General features: G+C 38.2%; 1 pseudogene; it reads left to right on the top strand.

The window, feature by feature from the left end:
- The first annotated feature begins 9548 nt into the window (after window positions 1-9548).
- Window positions 9549-10494, top strand: LOC145712438 (olfactory receptor 4A47-like; annotated as a pseudogene).
- Window positions 10495-10758: the final 264 nt, after the last annotated feature.

Here is a 10758-nt window from a genome sequence, read left to right as displayed (position 1 = left end):
TGGACCTTACATTCTCATAGCAGAGTCAGGAAGTGAATAGGGGGACAATTTAGTAAGCTAATTAAAGTCTTCATCAGTGCTAATAAGAGACCAAACAGGGTACTCAGGGAGAATTCTACTATGGAGAAGGTGACCAGGGGAAGGCCTTTGTTCAAATTGAATGATTGATCTGAGATCCACAGGATAGAAAATGGCTACCATCAGAAAAATTGTTACAAGCAGTAAAATTAAGAAACATTACAAGCAATCTGTTCTCACTTTACTGATGGCATGACCTATAAGTAGAAATGCTAACAATTTCACAGGGATTTTTATTCCAGTGCTATTTTGAAAAGGAGAGGTGAGCATGGGCACTCTGATCTTCTTGATTGTAGTGGGAAAGCTTTCAACCTTGCCCTGGTGAGTGTGATGTTACCGTGGATTGCTCATATATGGCCTCAATTATGTTGAGGTACATTCCTTCTCTCTTTTTTTTAAGTTTATTTATTTATTTTGAGAGAGACAGAGGGGTGGGAGAGTCAGACAGAGGGAGAGACAGAACCCCAAACAGGCTCCACACTGTCAGTGCACAGCATGATGTGGGTCTGGAGCCCACAAACTGTGAGATCGTAACCTAAACCAAGATCAAGTGTCAGGCACTTAATGGACTGAGCCACCCAGATGCCCCAAGGTACATCCCTTCCATATACAACTTGTTGAGCTGCTTATTTTATCATGAAAGATAATGAATATCTGTGCTACCAATGAGCAACCCACAGAGGATTAAGGAAACAATTCCTTTTAGCGCAGCATCAAAAAGAACAAAGTACTTAAGAATAAACTTAAACAAGGAAGTAAAAGTCTTTATATGGAAAACTAAAAAATGCTGCTGAAAGCTATTCTAGAAGACACAAATAAATGGAAGAGTTTCATGAACTGATACAGTTCATATTAAGATGTCAATGCACCTAAAATAATCTACAGATTCAATGCAATCCCGATAAAAATTCAAAAATATATTTTTTGCTGAAAGAGATAAATCCATCCTAAAATTCAGGTGGAAACTCAAGGCACTCCAAGCAGCCAGAATAACCTTGGAGAACAAACAAACAAACAAACAAACAAACAAACAAACAAACGGTTGGAGGACTTCCTGGCTCTAAAACTTACTACAAAGCTACAACAAACAAAACAGAATGATATTGGCATAAATAGGGACATAACAATGGAAGAAAATACAGAACCTGGAGAGAAAGCTTTGCATATGTGTTCAAATGATTTTCAACGGGTGACAAGAACATTCTTGGGGAGAGGACAGGTGGTTCAAAACATGGTGTGGTGAAACTGGATATCCACATGCAAAAGAATGAAACAGAACCCTTCATGTACACCATTTACAAAAATTGACTCAAAAGGGATCAAAGACCTCAATTGTCAGCTAGAACTATGAAACCCTTAGAAGAAAATATGACAAAAAAGTTCATAACTTTGGATTTGGCAATGATTATTTGGGTACAACATGAAAACCACAGGCAAGAAAAGAAAAAACACAGAAATTACTTGATCAAATCTAAGAAATTTTGTACATTACAGAACACTATCAACAGAGAGATAAGGCATCCCACAAACAACAGACAATATTTTCAAAGGATATAGTTGATGATGTGTTAATATCCAGAATATATAACAAATTTCTACATCTCATTAACACAGAAAAACACCATCATGATAAAAAATGGACAAAGGACGCTATGAAATTAGAAGACAACCACAAGAAAAATTTGGTCAGCCCTCAAACACATGGAAGTTAAAGAAAATCGTACTAAAGAATGAATGGTTACCTAGAAAATTAAAGAAGAAATAAAAAATATATGGAAGCAAGTGAAAATGAAAACATGAAAGTCCAAAACCTTTGGGATTAGCAAAGGCAGTCCTAAGAGGGAAGTATACTGCAATCTAGGCCTTTCTCAAGAAGCAAGAGAGGTCCCAAATACACAACCTAATGTTACACCTAAAGGAGCTAAAAAGGGAACAGCAGATAAAACCTAAAGCCAGCAGAAGGGAAATAATAAAGAGCAGAGCAGAAATAAATGATATACTAACAACACCCCCCCCCCCCCCCAGTAGAACAGATCAATGAAAATAGGACCTGGTTCTTTGAAAGAATTAATAAAACTGTTAAGCCCTTAGCCAGACTTTCAAAAGAAAAGAGAAAGTACCCCCCAGAAATAAAGTCATGAATGAAAGAGATCACAACCAACACTTCAGAAATATAAACAATTATAAAAGAATATTATGAAAAATCATATGCCAACAAAGTCAGCAATCTGGAAGAAAAGGATAAATTCCTAGAAACATATAAACTACCAAAACTGAAACAGGAAGAAATAGAAAATTTGAACAAACCAATAACTGGCAAAGAAATGGAACAGTATTGAAAAAATCTCCCAACAACAACAACAACAAAAAAAATCCAGGGTTAGGTAGCTTGCCAGAAAAATTCTACCATTTAATTTTTTTTAAATGTTTGTTCATTGTTGAAAGACAGAGACAGAGCATAAGCAGGGGTGGGGCAGAGAGAGAGGGAGACACAGAATCTGAAGCAGGCTCCAGGCTCTGAGCTGTCAGCAGAGAGTCTGATGTGGGACTTGAACTCATGAACTCTGATCATGACCTTGTGGGACCCAAGGAATTGAACAAAAATCCCCTACCCCTGGACAAGCAGAGCAAGACTAACTCCATTTTGTGCTACACCCACCATCTCATGTATAACCCCCACATGACCTACTTATTGCTTAAGACACTCCCCCACCCTAGACAAGCCGCTGAGCACACCCTTACTGGAAACCGGCTCAAATAGGAATGCGGAACCCCCAGCCACCAATGAATGTAAACCCCGCCTTTTGCCCGCCAAACTTGCGTGCCAATTCTGACCAGAGTGATAGGCTAGTTCAAACAGTTACTATAGGGTAAATTGTAGTTCAATTGGCTACCGGTATGTGGACTGACATGACTATGCAACTTTCTGTGTGTGTTACAATCTCATTGGCCACTGGCCCCTATAAAACTGCTACACCTTGTAACCTAGGCGTCCAAGTCCCTGCTCCGCTGTGTCGGGTATACTTGGGCCCAAGCTCGAGCTTGCAAATAAACCCTTGTGCGTTTGCATCGGTATCGGCTCCTTGGTGGTCTCTCGGATTCGAAATTGGGGGCATTACACACCTGAGCTGAAGTTGGATGCTTAAACTACTGAGCCACCCAAGTGCCCTCTACCAGACATTTAAAGAAGTTAATATCTATTCTCAAATTGTTCCTCAAAAGAGAAATGGAAGGCAAACTTACAAACTCATTTTACGAGACCAGCATTACCTTGAATCTAAAACCAGGCAAAGACCCCACTGAAGAGAATGATAGGGCAATATCCCTGATGAACATGGATGCAAAAATTCTCAACAAGCAAATAGAAACCAACAGTACATTAAAGGAATTATTCATCACAATCAAGTGGGATTTATTCCTGGGCTGCAAGGGTGGTTTGCAAATCAATGAATGTAATACACCATATTAATAAAAGAAATGGTAAGAACCATATGATCTTGTCGATAGATGCAGAAAAAAATTTGACAAAATACAGCATCCATTCTTGATAAAAACCCTCAACAATGTGGGGATAGATGGAACATAGCTCCCAATAAAGGCCATAAACAATAGACCCACAGCTTATATCATCCTTAATGGGGAAAAACTGAGAGCCTCTAAGGTCATGAACAAGCGATTTCCACCCTCACCACTGTTATTTAGCATAGTAATGGAAGTCCTAGCCTCAGCAATCAGATGGCAAAAAGGAAATAAAAGGCATCCAAATTGACAAGGAAGAAGTCAAGCCTTCACTATTCCCAGATGACATGATACTCTCTATAAACCTGAAAGACTCCACCAAACAATTGCCAGAACTGATACATGAATTCAGCAAAGTTGCAGGATACAAAATCAATGTGTAGGAATCTGTTGCTTTTCTATTTATTAATAATGAAGCAGCAGAAAGAGAGAAATTAAGGAATCCATATCATTTACAATTGCACCAAAACCCACAACTTACCTAAGAATAAATGTAAACAAAGAGGAGAAAGATGTCTACTCTGAAAATTATAACAATACCAATACTGATGCAAGTAATTGAATAGAAAGAAATGGAAAAACATTTGCATGCTAATGGATTGAAAGAACAAATACTGTTAAAAATGTCCATACTACCAGGGGCACCTGGGTGGCTCAGTGGGTTAAGCGTCCGACTTCAGCTCAGGTCATGATCTCACAGTTCGTGAGTTGGAGCCCTGTGTCAGGCCCTGTGCTGACAGCTTGGAGCCTGGAGCCTGCTTCAGATTCTGTGCCTCCCTCTCTCTGCCCCTCCACCCAACTTGTGTGCACTCTCTCTCTCTCTCTCTCTCTCTTTCTCTCTCCCTCTCTTGCAAAAATAAAGAAACATTTAAAAATATATTAAAAAATGTCCATACTACCCAAAGCAATATATGGATTTAATGCAATCCCTATCAAGTACCACCAGCATTTTTCACAAAGCTAGAACAAACAATCTTAAAATCTGTATGGCACCACAAAAGACACCAAATAGCCAAAGCAATCTTGAAAATGAAGAAAGCTGGAGGCATCACAATTCCAGACTTCAAGTTGTATTACAAAGCTGTAGTGATCAAGACAGTATGGTACTAGCTCAAAAACAGACATGTAGATCAATGGGACAAAATAGAAAATCCAGAAATGGACCCACAACTATATGGTCAACTAATCTTCAACAAAGCAAATTGAAAATGGAAAAGATGGAAAAAGTCATGTTCAACAGAGTGTTGGGGAAACTGGACAACAACATGCAGAAGGATGAAATTGGACCACTTTCTTACACAATGTACAAAAATAAATTAAAAATGGATGAAAGACCTAAGTGTGAGACAGGAAACCATCAAAATCCTAGAGGGGAACACAGGCAGTAACCTCTTTGACCTCGACCATACCATGTCTTCTTACTGACATGTCACTGCTGGCAAGGGAAACAAAAGCAAGATGAACTATTGGGTCTTAATCAAGATAAAAAGCTTCTGCACAGCAAAAGAAACCATCAACAAAACTAAAATCCAACTTAAAGAATTGAGAAGATATTTGAAATGACATATCTAATAAAGGGTTAGTATCTAAAATTTATAAGGAAATTATCAATCTCAACATCCCCTGAATAATCCAGTTAAGAAATGGGCAGTAAGATATGAATAGACATTTCTCCAAAGACTTCTAGATGGCTAGCAAGATGCATGAACAGGTGTTCAACATCACTCATCATCAGGGAAATACAAATGAAAGCCATGATGAGATACCACCTCACACCTGTCAGAATGGCTAACATTAACAACAGAAGAAACAACAGATGTTGGTAAGGATGCAGAAATATACTGCTGGTGGGAATGCAAACTGGTGCAACCACTCTGGGAAACAGTATGGAGGTTTCCCAAAAAGTAAAAGCAGAACTACCCTATGACCCAGGAATTGCATTACTAGGTGTTTACCCAAAGGATATAAAAATAGTGATGCAAATGGGCACGTGCATCCTGATGTTTATAGAAGCATTACCAACAATAGCCAAATTGTGGAAAAAGCCCAAACATCCATTGACTGATGAATCGATAAAGAAGATTGGCATATACAATGGAATATTACTCAGCCATGAAAAATAATAAAATCTTGCCATTTACAACAATCTGGTTGGAGAGAGAGTATATTATGCTAAGTGAAATAAGTCAGAAAGGCAATACCATATGATTTCACTGATGTGGAATTTAAGAAGCAAAACAGGTGAGCATAGGAGAAGGGAAAAAGTAAGGGAGGCAAACCATAAGAAACTCTTAACTATAGAGAACAGACTGAAGGTTGCTGGTGGGGAGGTGGTCGGGGAATGGATTAAATGGTGATGGGCATTAAGAGGGCCACTTGTGATGAGCATTGGGTGTTGTATGTAAAGGATGAATCACTGAATTCTACACTTGAAACTAAGATTACCTTATATGTTTACTAAAATTTAAATAAAAACTTAAATAAGTGAAAAATTAAAAAAATAAGAAAGTTGAGGGGCACTTGGGTGGCTTAGTCGGTTGAGCGTCCGACTTCGGCTCAGGTCAGGATCTCACGGTCTATAGGTTTGAGCCCCACATTGGACTTTGTGTTGACAGCTCAGAGCCTGGAGCCTGCTTCAGATTTTGTGTCTCCCTCTCTCTCTGCCCCTCCCCTGCTCATGCTCTCTTTCTCTCTCAAAAATAAATAAACATAAAAAAAATAAAAAAAAGTTGAATTTACATAAGAAAAACAGTCCACTGAAGAAGGAACAAATTAAATAAAATGAAATGTTTTATTTATCATTAAAAAATAAATAAATTGAAACTTCCAAGAAGTTGCAAACATAATATAGAATTCTCACATAGCTTTCACCAGTAGCACAATAAATTAGATGCTCAGTAAACATACTAAAATGTAAGATAAAAATCATTTACTAGAATGAAATTTTAAAAAACTCTCTTATTGGGGAGGCAAACCGTAAGAGACTCTTAAATACAGAGAAGAAAATGAGGGTTGTTGGAGGGTAAATGTGTGGGGGACAGGTTATGGGTGGCGGGCATTAAGGAGGGCACTTTTCCAGATGACCACTGGGTGTCATATGTAAGAGATGAATCACTGGGTTCTACTCCTGAAGTGAAGACTACACTCTATGTTAACTAACCTGAATTAAAAAAAAAATCTCAAAAAATTGGGTATAGAAGGAATGTAACTCAACATAATAAAGGCCTTATATGACAGATCCACAGCTAATATGACACTCGAGTCAAGGTTGAAATCTTTCCCACTACTATCCGGCACAATACGAGAGTGCCCACACTTACCACTCCTTTTCAAAAGGGCATTGAAATAAAAATTCCTGTGTAACTTTTTAGCATTTTCTACATATAGGGCATGCCATCAGTGAAGTGAGAACAGATTGCTTAATTTTACTACCTGTAACAATTTTTCTGATGGTAGCCACTTTCTATCCTGTGGAAGAAAAGCCTTCCCTGGTTATCTTCTCCATAGGAGAATTCTCCCTGAGTACCCTGTTTGCTGTCTTATTAGCACTGATGAAGACTGTAATTAACGCACTAAATTGTTCCCTTATATACTGCCTCCCTCTACCATGAGAATATAAGGTCCGTGCAGGACCATGCAGGAAGGACTATTTGCATAATTTTTTCCTATTTCAAAAATTGCTGTATTCTCACAGCACAGTTCCTGACAGTAAATAAGCCCTCCAAATTAAAAAAAAAATTGTAATTGAATAAAGAGTTATTATGTTGAAATCTGCAAAAAAAAAAAAATGCCCAACCCTACTTCAAGGCAGCATAAATTGAGTATTAATAAAAGGGAACAGAAACTTGCTATGGGAAGTGGAGAAACACATGAAAAATAATCTTCCTAAAACAAAATGACTGGGCTGAAATTTTATTCTTAACTGGCAGTAGCCTTACAATGGTTCTAAAGCTATTTTTTTTTGTGTGTCACATATTTCTGACACTAATTATGTGATTTGGCCTAATAGTATCTTTACATAGATATTTTTGAAAAATTTTGTGAAAATTCCCAGTGAATTTATAAGCAAGAATTGGTCCTGGACATTTTCCAATTGTAGGACTTAATGAAGAATGTGGTTAGAAGGGATAAAATGTCCAGTGATATTTGCCCGTATGGGGAAGAAGAGGCTATGCTCTTAACAACTGATACACATTTTTAGGAGGTTTCTGTTAGGCTTACAGCATTACCTAAGGAGAAGCCCAATGATGTCTCTTAAAGTATCAAGTCTGCTAATCTGACCAAGCCAACAGAATGAGGATGCCTAAGCCATTGAATGGTATTTTTCTATTTAGAAATTAGTAGGAAAGAAGTTACTTGAGAAAAATCTCCCTGGGAGATGGCTGGTGGCTATTTTCCTTATGTAAGGATAGGAGTTAATCTTGTCTTTTTGATATATTATCCTAATGTGATAAATGTTTGTTTTCTGCGTGGACCATGGAATTGCTAGGAAGTCATCTACGGTATTAATAAAAGCAACCTTCTGAATAACCAGGAGAAACTCTGGCGAAAATGGATAGATAGTCGAATGAAAAAAAAATATGTCCTCAAGCAATAATGCAGCTTTTGCCCTCTTGCCAAACTGGATGACAGAGTCAAATGTGTTCCTTCAGATTGTGGACATGCCTCTATAAGGTAAGACTAACAGTAAATAGTGGAAACCAGCCTTTGCAACTGTGTAACTATCTTTATTATGTAAAAGTGAGATCACTTTGAGAGAAAGCAAACTTTGATTCCAATTCTAGTTTTATCACTTAAAAATGGTTGACCTTGGGAAAATTAATTAGATGTTCTGAGCCTCAGTTTGTTCAGCTGTGAAATGAAGATTATAATTCCCTTTACTGTAAGATGAACTGTGGTTCATTAAGTTCTGAGTGTGTGATTGGAAGCAACTGTAGGCATTGTGAGCAGTGGAGTGATAGATCAGAATCATATTTAAAAAGAATCCATTTTAAGTTTCATCAGGAGAACAAATTGATGGAGACCAGAATGAAAGAGGAGGGACGTGGTAGGAGGCTAGTGCAGTGGGCCAGAGGAAGTGGGGAGGGGAGGGGAATGATTAAATTTGTGATAAATTTTAAAGGGGATAAATATCATTTGTTAAAGGTATTAATATGTGACATGACCGCAAGACGGCATGAAGGACACTGTGATTATTTCTTGTCTGAGCAATGATGTGGAAGGTGGTACCATTTAATGATGTGGGAAGCATCTATGTCTATTGTGCAAAAAAAATTAGTTTTATAAGTCCTAATTGATATCCAATGGAGATTTCTGAAGTTGGAGATGTTGCATATATGAAGTTTAACAATTAAGGGAGAGACACAATAGTGGAATGCTTCCCCATTTATTGGTCAGGGAAAGGAGCCATATCCAACCAAAGATCCTAATAAAGAGGTCTCAGTGAGGGAAGAGACAACCTAGGGAAGTGACCTTCTGTTCCTAATTTGATCTACTCACTTTGAATATGTCAGTTACCTTAAATGGGTCTCAAGTATTTCACCTTTGGGACTTTATAAACTGTGCATCTTTCCATGAAATTCCCTTTCCCTCTTCTCTTGTTCTTCCACTCTTCCTTTAAAACTCAGATGAAGCATTGCTTCCTTTGGGAAACTTTTTTGATTCCCATTTGGTAGATATATTCCTACCCTGGACATTTCGTGTTCTGTATTTTTATAATGGCAACTATTATATTGGTGATTATTATGTATGATATCACTGAGCGTAGGAAACCGTGGCTTATTCAACTTGAAATCCTAATTTCTATGACACATGTCACACATGTGAGACAAATAGGTACTCCTTCTACATTCTTTTAATTGAATGAATCAATAATCTTATAATGCATTTATCTTCCTTGTTTTGTAGATCAGCTGCTTCTAATATGAGAAGTCAGCTTCTACGGAGACTAGATGGAACCAAGGAGCAATGTAACTTATTTTATCCTCTTGGGTCTCACACAGGATCCAAAGGAACAGAAGGTCCTTTTGGTTGTGTTCTCACTCTTCTATATTTTCACTGTGGTGGGCAACCTCCTCATTTTGGCGACTGTAACTGTCAGTAAGACCCTGAACTCACCTATGTACTTGCTTCTTGCTAACTTACCTTTTATGGATGTCATTTACTCCTCTTCCATTTCCCTCAGATTGATTTCAGATTTGATATGTGGGGAAAATAACAGGTCATTTCAACACTGTATGACCCAGCTGTTTACAGAGCAGCTTTTTGGTGGATCAGAGATCATTCTTCTCTTGGTGATGGTTTATGACCTCTATGTGGCCATCTGTAAACCCCTGCATTATTTGTGTATCATGAGGCAAAGGGTGTGTGTTGTGCTGCTGGTAGGGTCCTGGGTTGGAGGTTTTCTGCATTCAGTAATTCAAGTTAGCACTATTTATGGGCTTCCATTCTGCGGTCCCAATTCATTGATCATTTTTTGTGTGACATGTACCCCTTACTGAAACTGGTCTGTACTGACGCCCATATCATTGGCCTGTTAGTGGTGGGCGATGAAGGACTGATCTGCACAATTGTGTTTGTGCTCTTGCTCATCTCTTATGGTGTCATCTTGCACTCTCTAAAGAACCTTAGTCCGGAAGGGAGGCGGAAAGCCCTCCAGACCTGTGGTTCCCACATCACTGTGGTGGTCTTCTTCTTTGTGCCATATATTTTCATGTACGTGAGACCTGCTAAGACCTTCCCTATTGACAAATCAGTGAGTGTGTTTTATACAGTCTTACCCCCATGCTGAACCCCCTGATCTACACTCTGAGAAATTCTGAGATGACGAATGCTATGAGGAAGCTCTGGAGGAAAAATGTCACATCAAGTAGTAAGGGAGTGCATTTTCTACCATGAAGAGAATTACTTGACATTGGCCCGCATTTTCTAAGAATGCAGAAGACTCCTTAAAATGATCCTGACTGTCTTTGTGTCAAGTTCTAAGTTAATTATAAAGAACAAACTGGATGATTGTGCTTTAATAACAGCTTCCCTTCCAGTAGAATGTAAGGTCGATAATACCTTGTGGATCAGTTCATTTAGAAAAGTGTAATTCCTTTATATAAAAGGAGTCAACATTCCAAAGGCAAGGGAATTAAAAGCAAAAATAAAGTATTGGGA

Source organism: Panthera onca, chromosome D1 (assembly GCF_046562875.1).
Source record: "Panthera onca isolate mPanOnc1 chromosome D1, mPanOnc1 haplotype 2, whole genome shotgun sequence".
NCBI lineage: Eukaryota > Metazoa > Chordata > Mammalia > Carnivora > Felidae > Panthera > Panthera onca.
This window is presented reverse-complemented; position numbering and strand designations above follow the sequence as displayed.